The sequence below is a fragment of the Coturnix japonica genome, chromosome 2 (genome assembly GCF_054131305.1).
Source record: "Coturnix japonica strain WE chromosome 2, WE-NBRP24, whole genome shotgun sequence".
In the NCBI taxonomy this organism is placed as follows: domain Eukaryota; kingdom Metazoa; phylum Chordata; class Aves; order Galliformes; family Phasianidae; genus Coturnix; species Coturnix japonica.
In genome coordinates, this window is record NC_140664.1 from 7,760,580 (window position 1) to 7,784,041 (window position 23,462).

At 38.6% G+C, this 23,462-nt stretch overlaps 1 long non-coding RNA gene across 1 annotated transcript; it reads left to right on the forward strand.

The window, feature by feature from the left end:
* The first annotated feature begins 2,636 nt into the window (after positions 1-2,636).
* LOC146761676 (uncharacterized) lies at positions 2,637-5,159 on the forward strand. Its single transcript, XR_014942409.1, has 3 exons — positions 2,637-2,958; positions 3,113-3,218; positions 3,336-5,159. It is a non-coding gene; the product is annotated as an uncharacterized LOC146761676 (long non-coding RNA).
* The last annotated feature ends 18,303 nt before the right edge of the window (positions 5,160-23,462 follow it).

A 23,462-nucleotide genomic window follows, 5' to 3' on the forward strand; every position in this document is an offset into this window, starting at 1 on the left:
GATCTGAGAAATGAATTTTTTTGCTTTCTGTTAGATCTCATTGCTTTTCCATTGTAAGTAAGGCTTTTGTAGGGTTAGTTATGGATTCTTGTAAGAACTCCTTTCCTTAAAATAGCCATTCATGTGGGACATCTCCCATGTCATATCCATTGAAGCTGAGAAGGCAGATAGGAGTCTGCAACAACCTCAGTATAGCTCCAGCCAGGTGAATAGATGATACCATCTGAATAGATGGCAATGGCTTTACTTATTCTGAAATCTTAACATTTTGGTGTTTTAGATAGGGAGTGAGGGTTTTGCAGATGCAATGGTGAATGAGAACACTATAGAGAGATCCAATTTTAGATGTTGTATCACATCAGATGATGTGATGGATACCCTTAACATTTTGAAACATGTATCCTTCTTTGAACAATAACTTCAGAGGTTTACACATAAAATAGATAGCATTAATGAGACTTAGCAACATCATGTTGGTTTACATATATATGTATGTACATATATACATATTTATATGTAGTACATGTAAATAGTGCTGATACTGTGTTAGATATTAAAGTAACTTACCTGGACCACATATTCTGAAGTTCAAAGAGAATTTTCCCGTTTGCAAATACCCAGCCTGATCTTGATGATGATAACTGTCTCCATGTTCAGCCTCCAAATGTATCATTTTTGTTTTGTTTCCTCTTTTTTTTTTCTATTGCTTGTGATTTTTTTTTCTGAAAGTAAATTATAGGTTTTATAAGAGTATCACTGAATTATAGCTTATGGAGAGACTTACAGTGAGACACAGGGATGAAGGGTACTGTCTATACCCTGAAAAACATAAAACATTTAAGCAAAGGTACACGTACTTGAAGTTTTTAAGTACTCAGATTATTGAAGCTCTCTTTAGAGAGTTAGATCATAAAATTTTAATATTCCCTTCTTCCTACTCAAATGAGGATGAATTTTTTTAATAATAATGATATAAAGAGAAGCCTATGACTTCTTTTTTCAGAAATACTAGTACTTTTTTTGGACCCATATTTATTAATATAAGTTTACCTGAAACCAAGTATTAGCATACATCGATATATATGAAAATGCATGAATATGAAGCTATTAGCACATATTAAGAGCACGAATAAGATTAATATATTATAGCTACATCATCAAAATACTACTCATATTGCTGAGCATTTGAAATGAGTAAATAAATGAGATACATTAAAATGATAAGAAGGTAACATGACTGCAGTTCTATTCAACTGTCAGCTTCTATCTAGAAAAGCCAAGTAGAAGAAAATGATCTTTATTTAAAACACTATGAGACAAAATCCTTTTTCAGTTCATGTTAGCAGCAAAATAGGCATTAACAGAGAAAGGTCTCAGGATGACATTTACAAAAAGAAGAATATATCCAATTACTGTCTATGGCAAGTTAAATAAGTAATCTCCTAATGTGAACTTCAACTAGTCAATTCCTCAAAAACTGGAAAATTTACAGGCTCCAAATTCAAAAGTATCTTTGAAAAATAACCGAAATCTTTGTGCTCAACTTTACTGTGTTTGGAAATGTGTTGCTGTGAATTTACCTGCCTTGTCTACAGTTTTCTACACACACCCTCCTCCTGCTCCCAGTGTACCTCCATTGTCTCATTGTTTGCATTTCTACTGTTGATCTGACATGCTTTGCAGCTGCCATTGACAAGAATGGGTATCAGAGCCCTCTTTGAAAGTGTAAATAACAGCAGTACAAGGGGAAATGGTTTTAAGTTGAGGGAGGGAAAATTTAGGTTGGATGTCAGGGTGAAGTTCTTTGCTATGAGAGTGGGAAAGAACTGGAACAGGCTGCCCAGAGAGGCTGTGGATGTTTCGTGTTCAAGGTGTTCAAGACCAGGTTGGAGGGGGCCCTCAGCAGCCAAGAAGGCCAATGGCATCCTGGCTTGTATCAGAAATAGCATAGCCATGAGGAGTGGGGAGGTGATCATCCCCTGTACTCAGCTCTGGTGATGCCACATCTTGACTGATGTATTTGGGCCTCTCACTACAAGAAAGACATTGGATACCTGGAGTGTGTCCAGAGAAGGAAAGCAAAGCAGAGGAAACAGGGGCTGATTGGAGAAGAAGAGGTTCAGGGGAAAAATTATTGCTCTCTACAACACCCAAAGAGAAATTCTACAAACTTTTAAAGAGGTTATGGTGAGGTGGGAATCAGCCTCTTCTCCCAGGTAACTAGTGAGAGGACAAGAGGGAGTGGCCTCATGTTGCACCTGCAGAGGTTCAGGTTGAATATTAGTAAAAATTTCTTCACTAAAAGAGACTCTGGAACAGGCTGCCCAGGGAGGTTGTGACAGGCTGTGTCACTGTCCCTGGAAGTGTTGAAGAAACATGTAGATGTGGTACTAAGGAGCATGGCTTACTGGACAATATTGGTGGTAGGTGGATGGTTGGGCTGGATGGTCTTTGAGGTCTCTCTCTCTCTCTTTTTTTTTTTTTTTTTTGTTTGTTTTAATCAACTTTAATAGTCTTATGATTCTATGAAAATACAGAGTCTTTACTTTCTTCCTAATATCCTGAATTGTGACTGTGAATCATCCTCAACAGCAGTTTTTTGGCAGCTGATTCAGAACTGCACACTCACAGTCATTGAGTGTTACAGAAAGAAAGCTGCTACTAGGTCAGCTGGTTTGGCATCATTGCTAAGCAGCAAGTCTTCCTTCACTAGAAAAATATTACAGCTACAGCATCCATTCTTCCTGATGTTCAGATCTCCATTTATCTAGCCTGTACCTCTTCCATTTGTCTATGAGGATGTTCCAAGGGACAATGTCAAAAATATTGTTAAAGTCATGATAGATAATATTTGCTTCAGTTCCTTCATCCACTGAGCCAGTCATCAATCATCTCATCACAGGAAGTTATCAAGTTGGTCAAGCATGATTTCTTCTTCATAGATTCAAGTCAACTACTGTAAGTAACTTGTCTTTATGTTTAGAATTGGTATCTGAGAATATTTCTTTCATTACCTTCCCAGGAACTGGGGGGAGAGGGAGGAAGGGGGGAGTAGGGCAGAAATCTGGACAGCTTGTGACTCCTTTGATCTTTGTTCTTTTACTTCTTAAAGATAGGAGTGACAATGGCTTATTCAGGAACCTCCCCTGATCACCATGACCATTCCAAGATAATCAAGGATGGCCTCGCAATGACATCAGCTAAATCTGCCAATTCTTGTGGGTACATCTCACCAGGCTATATGGACTCATGAATGTCTAGTTTGTTTAAAAGTGACATATCTTGACCTTCCTCCATTGGGAGTAATTTTTCCTTGCTCTTGACCTTCCCTCTAGTGTCAGGACCCAGGTATTCTTGAAGGACAGCCTTACCAGTAGAGGTAGAGGTGAAGAAGTTGTGGAGTACCTCAGCATTTTTGTATCCTTTGGCATCAAGACCCCTAGCTCACACAACAGTACTCCTATACTTTCCCTAGTCCTCCTTTCTCTGCTTTCTCTTGCCAGTTTCAAAACCAGATAGACTGACTTTTCTAACCCTAATTATAAACTCTCAGACAATGTATTTATGAGTCACAATGGCTCTGCTTCCAGCTTTTATATGATTTCTCATTGCGTTTTACTACTCTTTTCAAGGCCATGGAAATCTTCCTAGCAGGTCTCTGAAATGCCTAAAGCCCGCTCTCCCGATTGCTGGGGATGTGGATTCTTTTTGTCTTATTTCCTTTGCTTGTAATCCTGAATTCCAGTATCTCATAGTTGCTGCAGCCATCAGACCTCATGTACCTACCTGGTTCTACCTTCCTTGTGAACGTCAGGTCCAGCAAACTGTCTCTCCACAACAGCTCCTTCATCATCTATGTTGGGATGTTGCCATCAGTGCAGATCAGAAACCTTCTGGACTGCTTGTGCCCTGCTGTACTGTCATTCCATTAGGTATCAGGGTGCTTGAAGTCCTCCATGAATGCTAAGGCCTGTGAATGCTTGGCTTCTTTCTGTTGTTTAAAGGTCTCCTCTGTGCTCCTAATCAGGCAGTCTGTAGTGAAAACTCAATAAAACATTGCATCTTTCTGCTCAGCATAAGAGATTTCATAGTTTTGAAAAAATCTGCTTGAATATACTATCAGTTTTTTAAACAAATTAATGTTTTATTTGTATTACACCTCCATTCCCTTTAAGGATCTGTATTGCAAATGTGTTGTTTTATTGAGCTATCAAAAAGAGGCACAGCCATCAAAAGTCAATATGAATTGTGGTATATGGATGGTACCTTTATGGCCTTTGTAACAGGCAGTAAAATCTTTTCTTTTCTTGGATCAGACTGCTTACAAAAATAAATCCAAGTTTAACAGCTGTTATTTTAATTGGTGAAATGAAACTGAAGTTGGGAGGATCACATATAGGCATATACAAGAAACACTGATTAGCAAAGAATCTCAGATCAGTGTTCCTCTGTGAACAGCTATGATCTGGAATCAAAATGACTATTAATTGCAGTTGTACTTATTACAAAACAGACTGGAATTATTTATTGGTAGTCTGTTCATGGGCATTTGTGTGCCCTTGAGATGGTGGCAGAAATTTTTGATCTCAATCAAGATTTTCTTTCCTTAGACTATAAAAAATCCTGAATGTCAATTTTAAGGCCCAGGAAAGTTATACTCAGTATGTTAAATCATCTTCAATGACATAATTTACTTGCAATGGGTAAGTAGGCAGTCTAGAGTTCTGTCTTCTGGAGGGACAACAGTACACTTTTATTACTAAACAGCTGCCATCTTCTAACATAGTCCTGATCCTTAGCTAAAAGCTTTTAAAAGACTAATCTCACTGCATTGCCTTGAACCAATGGCAGTTATGCACAGCTGTTCGACTGTCCACATGGCAGAGATTTGAAGCTACATGATCTTATGCAAAGTGAACATGAGAAGTTGGGTACCAGAGAATCTTTGGCACCTTAGTAGACAAGAATGTGATGTAATTAAGGAGGAATGACTGACAAATACACTAATCTTTGTTTTTCTCTGGGAAGCTCTGTATTTTACTTGCTCAGCCACCGTTCTGATAATGGCCTTCTGGAGCTCTGACAAATGGGACTATTTTGGATGCATGTACCAGTAATTCAAATAAAAATATACAAACAAATGATGATTTCTAAATCCTAAAGTATGAGTTAATCTTTGTAGCACTGAGTCCAGTTAAGACAAAAATTAACGACGTGTATACATTTTATGAGCCTTTGTACAAAAGGTTATCGATACCTTTGTGTTTAAAAATGTGTGATCATGAGCCCTCTATGTGGGCCCTACCTCTTGAAGTCATGAACTGGGCAAAGAAAGCATTTCTTTGGTTGGCTCATGTTGTAACTTGAAAACTGAACTAGGCAATTCAGGGAAGGGAGAAGGAAATGGATCAGGCATTGAAAAAGATTATTCTCTTAAGCCAAGTCAGCAGCTGATGGGAGAAACACTTCCTGAGGCTGTTCCTTTGCACTGATCTGGAGCATTTTTAGCAGGAATGGACTGAAATTTTGCAGAATTCTCAATCTGGACTTTTTATTAGGTCTATTAATATAGTCCATTTTAATAATCTAATTATGTTTTTCAAACCGTTTATGAGAGGTGGTATTTATAGAGCCTCAAAAAAGTTCAGAAATGAGCATCAATAAGTGATGATAATGTACCTTGTTTTTCCTCCCACAGACTTTTAGAAACTGTGCAGAGGAAATAACATCATCTTCTACCAAAATGAATGCTCTGCTAACATGAGCACAGGCTGTTAATAATAAAGAAACCACTAAATGGTAGGACGTGCTGGGAGGAGAGGAGGAGTACAAACTCCAGGTGACATGTGAGACAGAAGAAGAGAATGGAAGCGTTCTGGAAGAAAAAAAAAAAAAAAAAAAGATCAGTAATAATATAAACAGTACAGCTGAGCTGTAGAAGTGTTTTGCAGTGTGAGATTTGTATGCCACGAGTTCATCTTTTTTGGCTGTGTCTAAGATAATGGTGGCCCAATGCCAAGAACAAGCAACTGTCCTGACTATAAATCTCCAAGCCTCATCTCCCGAGGTCCATTGGTTTTGACCCTGCAAGTTCTGCTCAACTACCAAGTCTGAGACTGGCTTCATCTTCTCACTTTTCAGGCCTAATTTTTTTCTGTCACATCTGGAAGCATCAGACGTGCCAATAATAATTTTACAATTCTCTCTTTTAGAGCTGTCTTTTCTAGTTACAATTAGAGATAAACCAGAAACAAGGAGAAAAACTGCTTTCTAGGTTGTTTTCATTGGTAATTGTGCTAGAAACATTAAGGTATGATAGAGAGGGGAAGGATGGATCATAAAAGCCTGAATGTGTTCCTTATGGCTCAGGAGAAGCCCATGGTGGAGCAAACTGTTCCCCTGCAGCCCACAGAGCAGATCTCCCCATGCAGAGGTATGGTGTTCATTGCATGCAATACAGGAGTTACATGATACTCATAAGCTTCCAAGGAAAAGCTTTTCTCTGAATGGTGGACTGGTTTTACTGGAAAGTTTCTTGCATGAAGTATTGAGGGGTTCAGACCCTGAGCAAGTGGTTTGATAGGGAAGCTGTGGAATAGTGCTGACAGGGAGACAGCCAATATCTATCCAAAGTGAAGAGCATGAATAATCCACAGAGCAGGTACATGACCCCTAACACCCACTCAGCCAAGTAATCCACTTTTTGTGGTCTGGCCATAGTGACTCAGCTTCAACTGAAGCATGTCAGGGTTGTTATACACTTGATACATACTGGTAATTAAATAAGTGGGAAATGTGGCCATGAGTCTTTCTCATTACGGAGGCACTTCAGGTCAGAAAGGTGATGGGGGAATGCTGTAAGTGCAGAGCTATATATACATGTGGGTGATGGCAACAGCAATGTGAGCCCCGTTCAGTAATCTGTGCCCAGCAGAGGAGTAAACATGGAAGCTCCATGAAACTGTGAGTTTGGATTTTCCCGGTTAGTGTTGTCCCATAAAAAACCGTGTTTCCGTTTGTCCATTTCAGAGTTACTCCTTGAACACCACCCTAAATCATTCTTTTGGGTCAATACTAGCTATACAAAACCTCTAACGGGCTGCCCAGAGAGACTGTGTGTGCTCTGTCTTTGGAGAAGTTCAAGACCAGTTTGGATGGGGCTGTGGGCAACTTGCTGTAGTACCAGATACAGAGATTGGTGGCCCTGCCCTGGCAGGGAAATTAGAACTTGATGATCCTTTAGTCCCTTCCAACTCAAGCCATCCTATGATTCTGTGATTTGATGATTCTAACTAACATGCTGCTTCATTTAGTTGAGATAAAGCAGCTGCTCTTAGATATCACCTCAGCTCAAGTGGTTCCACCACACAGGCTGTTCAAGACTTGGTCCTTAGAAAATGTTCTTGAATCTCTTATAGATGTGATCCTAAGCTAAGCATTTAACATTGTTTTGTTTGTACTTCTCACTTGTTCTTTGACTTTCTTCTCAGAAACTTGTTAAGAATGGGAGAAATACTTCTTTCTGAGCTGACTGGAACACAGTATTTATTTCAGTGGAAAACAGAACAGTAGGTAAGAAAAGTAAAAAATATTCAGGAAAGTTTATAATAGAAAAGATATCTGTTTGAAGGGAACAAATCTTTACTTTCTTGCAGTTTGCATTTATTTGGGACTGGGAGCAAATTTATATGAAAAAGAAAATAGATAATACTTCAGTATGCTAGCTAAAATTTTATTTATCCCCACCCATCAATATTCTTGGCAGATTGTTGTCACTGGCCACTGTTAGTGGAAGAACATAGGGAATAGCTTGACATATTAGTGGGCCATTTTGATCCAGTCTGGCAAAGTTTGTGATCCTATAGGAAAAAGAGTCCCTAAGTTAAAATTCTGATGAATTATGGGAGCTTTAGCAAAGGATTCAAAAGGAGAAACAACAAATAAATAAAGTAGCAAACTCTTCACTTGCACAGTAATTCCTCTTTCACTGTGTTTTTTCTTGTGAGTGAATACATAGATTAGAATACCTCTCTAAATGTTTGCATTTTTTATTCCCCCTTCATTTTGGAAAGGTGTCATTTTAAGCATTCAGTCCATTTTCACTCTTTCACTTTTTAATTAAAAAACACAGCAAATGCAAAATATAGCTGGGCGATCTTGGATGAAAAGGACTTCATTTGAAAAATGATCCATAATGAGCATGTGGAAGATGCATTTTGTAATTAAACTTCAATACAGTTTTTTTCTTTTTTCATTTATCCTAACCAATTTTATTTGCTGATGTGAAAACCAATGTAGACAGATGAGTCATCTGTTATAATTATTTTTAATCACTGCATTGTTTTTCATTTTCAGGACCTTTGCAGTTTACCTTTTCCTAAAGGAAGAAAAAGATAATTTGATCTTAAAAAACCTGTCATTCTATAAATTTGGAAGCAGAAAATGGTGGGAAAATATCTCTAAAATTAGACTTTCTGCTGGCATTTCATCTTTGACGGAGATCATGTCTGTTCTGGAAAAAATAATTGGATCTGACTTGAAGCATCAGGAGTCTGATGGGAGCAGCCAACCAATTCCACTAGTCAGTAAGTGTGGCCCCCGTTTTGGCTGATCCAGTTCTTCTTGGTGCCATGACCCTTCATCTCTACACCTGCTTACAATAGAGGAGTGCAGGAAGGATGAAATTGCTCAGTTATGGTGAAACAAGGAGACTCCTCCTTGCCAGAGTTGAGAGAATGACAAATGAACAGAAAGATTTGGCAGCCTGCTTTAGAAAATAGGACTATTATCCTTGGTAAACAAAAAATCAATTGTTCTGTAGTCTGTAGAGACATATGGGTGAACTGGTGGTGGATGTGGATTAAATGCTGACATAAGAAAATGCTGGGCAAGTTAGTTTTCAAAAGATAGGTTATTGGTCTTCTGGAATTTACTTTCCTTTTTTGTTGCAGTTTACCAGAGGCACTAGCTGGCCATGAAGGGAAGGGAACAAGAAAAACAGACTGCCCAGGAAGGTGATGGTGTCACTGTCCCTGGTAATGTTCAAGAAAAGAATAGATATGGCACTGAGAGACATGATTGCGTGGGCATGGTGGGCATGGTTTGAGGATTGAACTAGATGATCTTAGTGGTCTTTTCCAACCTTAGTAATTGTTTGATTCTATGAAAAGAGTTGCTTGCACTGCGACAGCAAGGGCTTTGGTGGGGGAGGCCCCTGGGAAAAAGGGTACATCAACTTGTGGTGTAACTGTAAAACTCCCTGTCTCCATATTACAGGTACTAAAAGTTTACTTGCAAAGACCAGCCAAATTTACAGACTCCATCTCTACTGGAAGTTAGTAAAAGCAAAGACAGCTCTCCAAAATGTCTGAGTCATGAGTGATTAGGAGGCTGGTGGAGCACCCTGGAGAGGAATCTCTGCATGTCTACCATTTTCTTGTACTTCTTCCTTTGTATCCACTTGCTGGTCCTTGTTGGAAACAGGATTTTGTGCTGGTTAATCTGTCCCCAAATTACCTGGACTAACGAGAACAGCTATCTGTCTTATATGATCCCAGTTGTGCAGTGACGTACCATCTGCACTGCACAGTAAGCCACCAAAAGCCAGAATTATTGGTCTGGGCAGGTTACCACATGTAGACAGCTATTAACTTGGTGACAGCAGGGTCCATTCTCACCAGAACTTTATATACCTCAATAAAATTTTTCTTGTTTGCCTTTAAAATGGCAAACAGTGATAAAAACACTGAGGTTTAGGTATCAGTTCTGTACAAACTGCAGCAGTTGATAATGTTCATTATCAAGTTGAAAATATTTTGCTCTTTTGTGTTGGGGGGAAAAAATGTTCCTTACCTTGCAAAGGACTTTACAGCTTTCTTCTTCACACTCATTCTTGACTGCGGCTATGTTGCTTCAGTCCCATGATGTTGGAAAGAATCAGAAAAATCCCCAGTCTATAGCAAGTGAAGACATGCAACAACTTATTAAAACATCTGATAAAGTTTGATAAAATTGTGCACATATGTTTTATTAGCGCTTTAACATCTTGCAAAGTTCTGGGCCAGCACAATAAGCCTAACAGATCTTATTGTGATCCCCAGGTGCATTAGGATGGATGTCAGCTCGTACTGGGCACAAAATGGGTTTGTGAAAGAGAGGTCTATGCTCCTTTACATAGATAATAGATGTATTTTCTATTTTTACTCACTATGAGAAATACATATTCTTGTTTTGATAGTAGCATCTTGCTAAAGATACTACAAACCTATACTGTTCTTTGTGCAGTACTGTTCTCAAAAGCCCACACACACTCATCCACGTTGTGTCATAAACATGTACACATGCCCATGTCCACAACATTATTTTCTGTTGTGATACTGTGATTCTCACCAGCTGTTATGCATCAGAGTTACCAGTGGTCATGTGGATGTTGTTAAACAGGTTTTAGGGCTGACACAGTGCCTTGCCCTGTAGAACCATAGAGTGTTGACATGTTACCTAGGACAGCACTGGGCTGAGTAAACCTTTATCCTTTCATGGCATAAATATGACAACGAAAATGTTTTTTGTTTTGAACTAACTTTGTCATTGCATCTTTACTTATAGAAGTGCATTACTGCTACTACATTTCTTGTAAGGGTAACATAACTTTTGCACCCCCCTTTCTTGTATTTATCTAGTAATCACTTCTTATCTTGCCTCCTGTCTTTCACAGATGGGTTTTAATGTTCCTTTTCAGAGCAGCACACCAGAGAGTGGTGACATTTTTAATAAGCCAGAGAAATCATTGTTCTATCTGAAGGGTTTCTTATTGGAATGTAAAATGCAGCTAACATTGTGTCGAAGTAAAAAGTTTCTATTGGGGTCATGCCTAAGGCAAAGGCTTTTTGTTGTTCAACTGAACATACAAAATAAAAAATACCAACAAACAGAGTAAGGGGAAAAGTCATTTTAGATTATATAAAAATCAATTTATTTTTCTTGAAGTAAAAAAAAAAAAGAACAATATCTGGTTTGGGAGTTGACAGCCAGTGTTCTATTGCAACAAAACTACTTTTTTTTCTTTTTGCATTTTGTGTCCAAAAGTGAAGAGAGTGATCGCATATAAAAATACCATTTTGCCTTGGGTTTAATTAGTCTTTTTGAGTTTCCTATTTAATTTTGAAACAAAAGGGCATCTTAAGAAATGAAAGCATGTGTATTATCTTGTGTCATCTCCACCCAAGTATCACCTTTTCTTTGGATCAGACTGTCCCTGAGCTTGTGACTAGTTGGCCCTCACAGCTGTACTGCTCAGCAGTGACAAATTCTGTGCCAGAACATTTTTCCAAGTTCTATTTGCAGTGCAATTATCATCAGCTTTAACATTGCCCTGATTTATTACTTGTAAACTTTATTGTTTTTTTCTACAATCTCACATACAGAATTATTCGTGAAGGCAAAAAATGTGTCTTATTATCATTTAATCATTTTAGATATAATCTGTCTGTCTGGATGTCTTTCAGCTAATATGCCTAATTATCTCACTCTCCGTAAGAGTCCTATCAAAATACGGGCACAACTAATAGTAGATAATTAATTATATTGATTGCTGCTAATAATTCTACATGTCTATATGAATCTGAAACATACTAATGCACCAGTTAAAAGCTTACCAAGCCCTGATGCTTGGATCTAACTGGAGATAGGCCAAGTACAATATCACTTACACTGGTGAATACAAATTGTGTAGGTCTCTACTTTCTTCATGACAAAACTGCAGTCATAGAATCACAGAATTGTAGAATGGTTTTGGCTGGAAGATCAGTGAAATCCCCTGAGCAATGGTATCCTTCTAGATTTACTTTTTGTTGTTTTTGTTGTTTTAAAGTTTACGTGGTAAACTACTGTTTATCCTGGGAATTCAGTATTCAGCAAGGCAGCCGAACTTCATAGTGTCAGGCCATGTAACTCGCTGAAAACAAGTGAGAAGAACAGATGAGGAGACATGTTGAAATGTCTCATGTGTAACTTCCATGTAACTCTAGCATAGCCCTTGTCAAAAGCAGCGTACCTCTCTCTCCTGACAGCAAAGACAGGGTGATATTGGATGTGAACTGACTTATCCCTCTCAGAAATGCCACTGCACTTTACATGAAATCTTATCTGGAAGCAAATTTCTATCCCAGACTCTCCGTGCTACTGATACAGGTGCATAGGAAAACGTCATTAAAGTGTTGTCCTGAACAGAGTGGAGTAACAACAGCCCATAAAGTTTAATTCGATACCTCTTTCTATATTGAAGCAAGTGGAAGCTGAAGCTGTGGATTCATTCTCCATTAGCATATTATTTATTTATAGTCATTAGACCCTCCTACTTTTAAGACATGTAAAGAGACTAGCAATGAAATAAGTGTACATGAGTAATAAGCTAATTTGGCTACCTTTTCTTCTTCTAGAATGCAGAAAAATAAATTCTCACTTTCTCAGATAGACTTGCTATGAGAAATTAATTAATGTATGCTTCGCACAATATTTAGCTCTACAGGCTGAACTGATATATTCAGAGTTTGAGCTGTGCTACTGATTCAGGTACTCAAACTTCTTTCTCCCCCAGCTTTTCCCTAATTCCCAGCCTCCTCACCAGTGTTACCCCCAGGAACAATTATTTTTTTAGCTATGGGCGATGAAAAGGTTTTTCTTTTGTTTTTGGTTTTTGAATATAAACTTGAAAATTTTAAACTTACTGTTCATGGAAATAGTAAATTAATAATGTGTGTTAAGTTAGTGCTCTCTTTCAGAAACATCTAGGCTGTAAATTGCTCTGTGTCCTGTAGCGAAGTGAAGAATAAGTCTCAGCTAGGGATGTTTTGAGAAAGACTGAGAAAACAGTGGATGACAAGGTAATCAGATGAAGGTAAATTTAGCAGAAAAAATAAGATTCTTGGCTTATTTTCTTTTCCAAATTAAACCAGTAACAATTATATTGTTTGGTCTGGATGCACAAACTGCAAAGTGCCAACTCACTCTGATTTCTTAGTAAAGCAGTTGCTTTTTTTCCAGCAGTTTTCCCTGTTTGTCTTTGGCTACTTAATGCCTGGATGTTACCGTATTCTCCAGTTAGCCTGGATAAGAGGAATAGTGTCTGATGATCTTTGAGTTTGTGAGATAACGAGTGCTCTGTGTGCTCTTTGACCAGCTCCATCACATTAACTTTACGCTGTTTGCTGCTGTCCTGGTGCTGACTGCTGTATCTGCTGCCATTTGTCACATCACAGGAGCCAATGAAAGCAGGCTCCAGTCAGTTGCTCACTAAACAAGCAACTGGAGATGAGCAGAGGGAATGTAACTGTAGCACAGTTTATTACCAGGCAACTGGATGAGGCTTGGTGCAGAGGACTTATCTCCATAATCTGGCTTTGGACTATATCAGCGTGGTAAAAGAGATTTCTTGGCAAACAAGTCTATGTCCAGGTTACAGAAACACACAGGCAGAAGACAAAATGCTTTAGAAAGGATAACAGAGGACTGTGCACTCCTCCTGGTTATATGTCAGTGCAAGTGAAGGGATGTGTCACGTATGGAGGAAGCAGATAAATTTCTCAAGGCTTCATCTTTCAGCAGATATCCATCTGTTTTATTTGTGGATAGTGGAAGTCAACAAGAGACATTCTCCATTATTTTCCTTTCCTTCCTCGGAGTGTTTATTCTGCCATATCCCTTCTGTACATATTCATGGACATGCTTTGAACAGCCCAGCAGCGTTCAGCTGCCACATGCTGGAACACCTGGTTGCCACTACTAGGCTGTCTTCCTATTCAACATCTTCTGTCTACCTAATATGACTCGTGTTCTCACTTCAGTCACAACCTAGTGAAATACACAGAAAATTTCTTCAACATGGTATGGGTAATAGTGTGGTTGTTACTCCTTATTTTCTTGAGGCCAAAATTTAAATCACAGAGACCGATCTGAATTTGTCTTCTCAAATCCTGAGGTAAAGAATATTCTCAGGCAGAGACTGTTGTTCACTTTACTTTTGTGTACCTCCAACCAGAAGAGCAGGCCATGTTAGAGCATTTCAGAGTATGTAGTTAGGCAATATGGAAGTGATCCTCAGAGACTGTTTGCTCCTCCTTATATCTTCACACACTGACACACTGCAACAGGAAATGCTGCTCCAGAAAAGTGCATCCTGATCTGCTGCTGATTGTGTTAGTAGTGATACCCACGGTTTCTCACGATTAGGGCAATCATTCTTCCGTCTTAATTAAAGAACAGTTACAAAGTTTCTGTCTGAGATCTCCAACTGTCGCAGAACTGAGTTCACAGAACAAGATCTCTCTTGGTGATTTAACCTCACCTAGTTATTGAAAATCATAATTTTATGACACAAAATCAGTACATAACTTTGAGGAAATCTCTTGCCCAGTCTATTTAAGTTATATTAGTTGCTTTAGGCAAAATGAAAGTTTAATTAGTTAGAGTTAAGCACTCTGATTTCCTCAGCTTGGAATAAAAACTAAAATTACATAGCTGCCACACCAGTTGTCAATGGGAAAGCAATAAATACTTTATGAAATGAGAGAGATATGGTACCACTTACATGTGGTAAACAAGCAGATTCGAAGGAGTTTGTCAAGTAGACCATTTGAGACCTGTCAGTGTGATAGACTATTTGGGTTATTTGAGAGCCACAGAATTATTTCACTTTAGAAGACAGTACTCATAATGGGTTTTGATATATCTTGTTATTCATTAACCCTGTATTTTACATTGTTTATTTCCCTATGTAATTCCAAGGAATATCTCCAGCTTCTTCAAGGAGCTGCCACTGAACACAGAAATTTTTATTTTACTATACTTAAGAAATGTGGCACAATTTTATTTTATCCAACCTATTTTTCACTTATTGAAATTAATGTATAGATCTTTATGAAGGCAACATGTTTATTTTATATATATATATTTTTCAGTGTAAGGGCTCTGTTTCCAATGACACCGTACTAGAAATAAGACGTTTTTACGCTATGAACAATTTTTTAAAATATAAAATAATATCAAGTATAAATATAGTTTAGCACAATTTATTTCAATACATATGAGCTGCCAGTACATGTGAATATATGTTTCTTGGTTTTAGACAGAAGTATGGGTGGAAAATAGGAAGCATCGCACTGAAGAGAGAAGGGAGGTACAAATACTGTAATCAGTCCCCTCTGATTTCTGTTCAAACAGCCAGGATAACAACTGGTTTGTCCTGATGTATCTACATCATTCAAGGCATAATATTGTGCCACAAAATAATCTATCCTCCTGAAAAACAACACAAGTAAAACTTGCTATAAATTTTACATGATGAGCAAATTAGTTTGGCAGGGAAACAAGACTGACCCTTTTCTGAGGAGAGACTGGATAGCAAAAGAACTTTTGAGCAAAACTGCAGTTAATGAGCGTGTAGCAAAATAGATCACCTCAAGGGCCTCACACTTTTTCAAAAGAAAGATTAGTTCACACTCCTTTCTGTGCTGTCCAAACAAGATTTTCATAACTGCTAACAGATACAAATTGCTCTTAGCTGGATCACACTTGCTTTTCCTGAGTGCAATTCAAGCCCAGCAAGATGACATGTACAATTAGCCACTTCCACATCCCTGGTTTCTGGAAGATGGGAGACAACATGTGAAGGACTGCCAAGTTTGATGCTGGTTTGGTATTAAAGGTGGTGAAATGTCCTAGAGGAGGAGCAACAGAGAAGGCTGTGAAGGTGACCATTTGCTGAAGCACTCTGTGAGGATGCAAGGGGGCAGATATGGGCTCTGAAGAAGAACAGATTACTTTTGAGGGAACCTGTTGCTGAAATAATAGTTTAGGGTATGTGTTTTTCAGTGTTCTTAGCTTATCCAAGATGATGTATGTTAATGCCTCTGAAAACCTGTCTGCACAGAAATGTCAGAATAAACACATTTCTTCGGCTGATTCCCTCTGAGGTGTTTCCATTGTAGACTGTTCCTACAAGGCAGCTCAAAGAAATCCCAAAATTATGTGGACTGCACTCGTTACACTTTATTGTCCTCTCTGCTACAGGGAAAGCCTCTGGATAGCAGTTGAAGGGCTACATAAAATCCAGGCTAAGCCAGCCTTCGTAACATGACATTATCTGTAGCAGCTCCTGTATTAGCTCCCCTGTACACAGGTCAGTATGTGTGTGCCAAAGATGATTCTTTTGTATAACTTATAATCTGCACTGGATCTAGCTGTAGCTCATTATGAATATATTCCGTTACTTAGCCTTCTCTTCTCTGCCAATGCAAAATAGTAGGAATAAGTTTGGAGAGCAGAACCATAAGCATCTGGGACCTCCAGTGATTGTGTAGGCAGTTTCCATGTTCAGATATGCTGACCTTGTCTGATCTCTTTTTAGAGCTATCCAGTGAATGAGAGCCTGCTACATTCCTTGTCAATCAATGTCACCATCCTCACGCATGGAATTTTGTAGCTGAGGGAGGTACAAATTGTTCTCGATTTCTTCTTGTTCTTTTTGCAGATAACATGAAACTCAACTGCTTTAGAATATTTGAAAACATCCAGCATGTTTCCTCTAATCTCAGTTCTTGCTGACTTTCCTTCTCACGCCCTGCTTACAACAATGCTTGCTGTCCTTTTTTTCCCCCCCATCTTTTTCTTTTGTGCACAATTCAAAGTCATTTATAATATCTGGTGCCCAGAGCTTGTCACTGAGTTCTCAATCAGTCTTCCCCACAACTAAAAACAGTGGAATAATTATCACCAATATTTTACATACATGTCTTATACACAGAAGATTCTTCCAAAATTAAATGTTCTTTTGGCAGCGGGGATTGGTGTCAGAGTAGTCATCCATAATCATCTCCAGGTCCTTTTCTGCAGTACTGCTATTAATTCCTCATTTTTTATAGTACACTCATTTCCCATTGCTAGAAGTACATTATGACAGTTCCTGTCTTTTTAAGCTTGTCTTATTAGTCTCAGATCACATTTATAACTCATCTATCACTGGGTCACAGCAAGGTGCCCTGGGGGGAAACTACTCCATCCTTGGCTTCCAAGTATTTATATACAGCCTCAGGTCTTTCAGTGACAACCTGATCATGATCCTACTGCAATAATCATGGCCAAGTCTGGACTTAGTGCAAACTATTTCTGCTTAAATAAATTTCCTGCAACTGCACTAATATAGCTCCAATGAAATACTCTTGATGTGTTTGCACTATGTGTTCTGATTGCCTTTCTTTATTTTATGACAGTCTTATAAGTCGGATGTGGTCGTGCAGTTTAGTCTTTCTGACTGTAATTTTCATGATTACTTTGGGGAGGAGAAGGACAAATCAGACTGTTACTGAATAGACTAAATATATGTGGATAGTGTTATGCTCCTAAAATGATTATCCCATCCAGTCATCTTTTATATGAATGGCTATAATGAAAATTTTATCATCTGACTTTATCACTTCACAGATTATCTCATGTCTACAGTATCTTACCACCATTTAAGCACACTGCAATTTCTCTTCTGTTGAAAATTTTGTCCGGGAGAATCAGTGAACAATTTTGGTATCTTGATACCACAAATTTCAACTGTTACTGCTGACACTGATTTATCATAGTTGCCTTGATGAAATACTGTAGCCAAGATTTGTTTTAAGACATTTTTGTAATATATAGACGATAACAATAATTCTGTACTGAAATGCGCTTTTAACAACCACGGTAATTGTTTCTTTCTGATACAAGAAAGCCATAAAATATCAGCTGAAGACTGATGAGGTATAAAACACCCTGACTCATTAGATACATGAACGCTGTAGAAATTTTGGAACAAATTACCTGACTTGCAATGATAAGTAATAATATTTATCTGGCTCTTTCCAACGTAAAAGATTCCACGGCTTTTCTCAGAGATTCAGCATCTAACACAGAAAATGAGACATAAAATTCATCTGTATTCCCTCAGGAGTAGATGAGGGAATTGCAGGTTGCTCAAGGCAGAGTTACATTATAGCTGCCAATTAGCAATCCACAGGAACTATGTGCAAAAATTCATTACCCATAGCTCAGCTGCTAACCTTCTGCTTTACTCTAGGCAATTTTTCCAACATTCCTGTTTAAAAAATACCTAATGTTGAAAGTCATGTGAAGACCCTGAAGAGCTGCTAACATAATCAGAGCTTATGGCTCTCTCGCTGTCTATATGTAAACAGAATGTCTTCATCGGTATGAGTCGAGAATATATCGTTAAGGCACAGCTTGTTGGATTTAATATTTTCTTAGCACTCTACAAACATGAGCTCGTTATATTTATCTTTTGCACACTGAGAAGCTGATGGTATGATCTCTCTGTCATAAGTCAAGAAACTAAGGTGGGAGGCAAAGCACAATAATTAAGCTACCATTTGAGACAACGTAATGTGGCATCAGCAATTTTAGAAGTTGTCTTTGGGTTCCTGGATAATCAATGGAGCATGGGCTGTGTGATTCATGTCATCCCACAGTAGACACATATGTTTGGTTAAATGAGTCACCCTAAACTTCTTTGACTCTGTGAACTTGTTTTCTATTAACTATAATAGGAACAGAAGGGACTTGCTCAGAAGTCTGTGATTTTATTGCCAGCTACCAAATTTAGTCTGGGAATTTTTGGGAAGCTGGGAAATAAGAACCCTGTCCTAAAACTCACAGTGGAGTGTAAATAACATACTCCTTCAGATCCAAAGTAACCGCACTATAATCAGGCTACCCCAGCCTCCCCCCCACCCTCGCCCCCCCCCCACCTTTTTTGTTTAAATTCAACTTAGTATCATTAGAACCTTGATAAAATTACATTCCCTTCTGCTTTCCCAAGATGTCCCTACTCTCCAAATTTGATGTCACAAACTATGAAGACAAATCCCTCTGCTGTGACTGTGACCTCTCTGGTTTGAGAACATGGTACATTAAATCCTTAGCTCACTTGAATACTCAGCAGCAAGAGCATGGGGCCAACCTGCTACCCATGCCTGCCAGATGGAAGCTGACTGCATGAATGGTACAGAGGCACTAAGATGGCATATTTACCCATTTACTCCAGATGTAAGATTTCAGGGATGTGACTGCTGCTTTTCATTGGCTGCACAGCCAGCCAGTGAGTGTCAGTCTGCATTCTGGATTGCTTTCATAAAGGTCTAAGAATTTAGTTGGATTGAAACTACAGCTTAGGTGACTTGGAACTAAATGACCTTTAAGATCCCCTCCAAAATAAGCCATTCTATGACTCTTTGATTCTGTGTGTCTTAGGACCTTGAACAATGAAAGTGACTCCAAGTACTGCCTGAAAATACTGATCATCCTTCTGGTATTTGGATAAATAAATATATACCGAAACCACAGCTCTAGAGACTGTACAACTGAGAGCCCAGTAAAGAGGTGGTCTGGTTGGTTTTGGTTAGAAAGCAATTGGAGAAGAAGCAGGGATAGAAACTCAGGAAAAAAACAGGTTTCTTTCTGTGGGACATATTTCCTGACTATAAAGAGTTAAGGTTTTAAAAACCTGTCCATTCTGTAGGTCCATTTCAGACGTATCTGAGGTAAGGGGGCATGTGAAATGTCCTTATACTCTCAAGGTTTCCTTGGGAACATATGGTTAAGTAAGAAACAAACTCAACAAATGATGACACAAACAGAATATCAGTGGCTCACACATACCCCATCTATCAGACACATGCTGGAGCATAAACAAGGGGGTATATTAGCAGTTATTGATGCCATCTGGTCTTTTTCCTATTCTGATTGTATAACAGTTTTTGCATTTTAATACAGCCCTGTTGGAGGGAATTGATAGTGAGAAATAACAGCCGTCCAAGCACAGGAAATTTAAACAGTTAATGATGTGGAAAATGCATGAAAGAAATGAGGTTGGAACATTGGCATCCCAGCTCATAAACAAAAGGTAACAGCAACAGCAGCAACAAACAACACACCTGTCGATTTCAGACCTGAGGAATTTCAAGCTGAGAAAAGCTAGCTTTCTATCATCTAGAAATTAGAAACAGCATAAACAACCATGACCCAGAAACACACTTAAAAGGAAATGAATTTTATCTCAGCTTAAAACTGCTCTGAGCTTTGTACAGAAGCAGAGGAGATGCACAGGCCCCGTTTTCAAAGAGCTGAGCATTCAGGTCCTGTTACATCAGGTGTGTATGCAGAACAGGCCGCCAAATTGTGAAAAGCAAAGACATTTTTAATGTATGCTGTCTGGACATTCATGTACGATGCAGAAGGCTGAATCTTTAAAAGCAAGCACATGTTTTATGTCCACTATGCCATATTTCATATACGATTCTATAAGGATATTGTTGATATTACACCTGGGGAAGAAATAAAGGACATAACTTTTTTTTCTGCCCGAGGAGTAATTTTTGAAGTTAAAATGTCAGATGTCTTTCAAGATGACAATGTTTTTTTCAATTTAAAGAACAAAATTAAACCCGAAACTTAAAAAGTCCAACTTTTTAATCAGCTACAGAAATCTACAGAGAGCCCTTTGGGGCAGTCTTCAGCCAGAGGCTGAGAGCAAGAACCTCTGATAAGAAAATCTGTGTTATCTGCACTCACACTTAATATCTTAGCCTCCAGACTGTCTTGTGCTCTTTTCTTACAGCTGTTTTGTCCTTCATAAGTAGTGGAATATTAATTGAATTAGGAATTTGATCTGATTTTCCTGTACCTTAAGGCAATACTAGACTCTGGGATACTGGCTTGCTGCTGTTTCATCCTCCCTGATTTTGACTAGAATTTCCATCTTTGGTTCAAAGTTTCTCTTCTGGCCAAAGTTTCAACAAAACTCTTTTAGTCATAGGAAAACTGACAACAAATGGTAATTTTCCAACAAAAATAGTGTTTTCCTAAACCTTTCCAAATGGTGTACCCTACTTGGATGCATAATACTTCTGCAATGATGTGAACAGGACAGAATTTGGGAACCCTGCAGCAACTCTGTCAGATTTCCTGTGTGATCTTGTGTGAGTGACTTAATCTTTGGAGTATTGCTTTTTTCCCCTATCTCATCTAGGAGTTCTGTGGCTCTTCCTTGGTTTTTAGCAGAAGAGCAAAACCATTTCTGGAGGACAGTGGGTGATGGTTGGAATATTTACTATAGTTGAAAAGTGTGCAAGAAAATTTCTCTCTTTTAACTGCTCTATAAACTTTATAAAGTTTGTTTGCTCTGAAAGTTTTGATGCTTCCACTGCTCTTCATCAGCTCATCACAAGTTAGCTGTGTCATGTCCAAAGAATTTATCTTTTCATTATTTTCTCATTCTTCTGACACATATTTCTTCGTAAATGATACACCAGCAGGAGGGGGAAAAAAAAATAAACACCTGCTGTTCCTGTCTATGTTCTGCAGATAGAGAAAATGAGTCATTAGTTCAGCAGCAGCTTCCAGCCCACTTGGAAAATTTGTGAACACTAACCTTACATTTGCCACCCTATTGTGTTTCAGAAACATGTCCAGCCACAGATAGGCCTCCAGAAAGATAAGCAACATAAGTTTCAATAAACTGAGCAACTTAGCCGTGTTTGTGTTGTGGGTAAAGGTGGGAGTGCTTAGGGGTCACAATACAGAATCATAGAGACATAATCACAGAAACCTTACAGTTTGAAGGGACCTTTAAAGGTCATCTAGTCCAACTCTCCTGCAAGGAGTCTGGACACGTACAGCTAGATCTGGTTACCCAGGGCCTGATCCAGCCTCATCTTAGAAGTTTTAGGGACAGGAGGCAACCTGTTCTAGTGCCTCACTTATTACTTACATTTGATTTTTACAATCATAAAAGCATTGCAGTGAAGATACCTACATAAGGAATTCAATCCTGTTAATAATAAATGTTAATTTATTTTATTTTTTTTTAGTTTTTCTATATGGAGCGTCATGGGTTTTCCCCTCTCCAGCGCCCTTAATACTGAGGATTTGAGGGCCTCTCAATTATAGTCTCTGCTTCCAAACATGATTAGTGAAGAAGGAAGCCTTTTCTCAAGCACACAAAAACCTATGAACTTGAGGGATTCCTGTACACTCACCAGCTACGTGCTGGTCAAACTGGAATGATCCTGAGCATTGTCATATACTGGGTTTCCTTAGTTCCTATGGATTTCATAGCTGCATAGCAGTTCTAAGGCAGTTCTACCTCTCTGAATGCTTAATACCAGGCTCATTATAAGTGAAAACACTCTGTGAGGAGTACCCTAAAAGCATTCTATATCTCCAGTGGCTCAAGTATCGCTATCTGTAGGAGGCATGTTGGTGTCTTTAGCCCTTTAGTCTTGCTCACGATGCACCAGTGTCTGTATTGGATTTTTCTCTTTCAGCATCTTCTCTTTTGCTTTGTTTAGTTGTTCTTGTTGTTGTTGTCTTCAGAGAAAAGCCAAATATTTCTAGGACATAAATCTTGACCTAGCTCTGGAAGCAGACATGGGGCACTTGAGCCAATGCTGTACCTGGCTTAGTATCAATAAGCTGGGCCAAAGGCCAGTACAGCCATTGAAATCTTGCAGCAATTTGCTTCAGGCCATGTGCACAGAAAGATGGACAAAATCAGGAAGCTGCACTTATTCAGAACACAAAACAGAATAGGAGAGGAAAATACACTATTTCCCTCTTAATCATTTCACAGTATGTCATTACATTGTGAAATATGAGGCAGCAACATGTCAGCACCAAAGCAACAAACTACCACCGTCTTTCCCAGTTTTTAAGAAGGGTGCAGCATGGTTTCCAGAGGAGAAAAGCTTCACTCAGTACTGAGAAACTGTTTCCATGGCTGTGTGGATGAGGCAGACCCCAGCACTTGCTCACCACTGTCGGTAAATGTCTGCATCACTCACAGACTGTGCATTTCACAGCTAACATTCTTTTCATATTGCTCCGCTGAGAGTTTGAGTTTGACTGTAACAGCAAAAATACTTTGCAGTTTTATGTTATGTCTCCCCAGAGTGCTTCAGTCTCCTCTACAGACACAAACTGTTTCAGCTGCACAGCTCCCCTTGTATAAGGCCTTCTTATACTGGTTAAATGGAGAGGAAAATGTCTGATGAAACAAATTAAAGCGTTCACCAAGCCAAAAGAAAACACAACAAAACAAAAAGAATTGCAGATTTGGGACCCTGGAGATTCAGAGACAATGTGATATTCCAACAAATCAAAAATGCAGGAGTCATCTGTAACAAAAAGAATAGACTGAATTCCCAGCCTGCCCTTGCTTATGTATGCTGGGAATCACTCAGATACTTTTCATATAGACAGGATTCTTCCTTATATTAAAATCAAGTGGGAAAATGGCGTTTATTTTTTTCTAGATAGTTTGTTTCTCCATTATCTCCATTTGTATTCTATTATTACTGGCTCTACAAAGCCCATTTGACAGTAGACAGTGTGATTAGCAGAAATTGATCCTCCACTTTTTATTG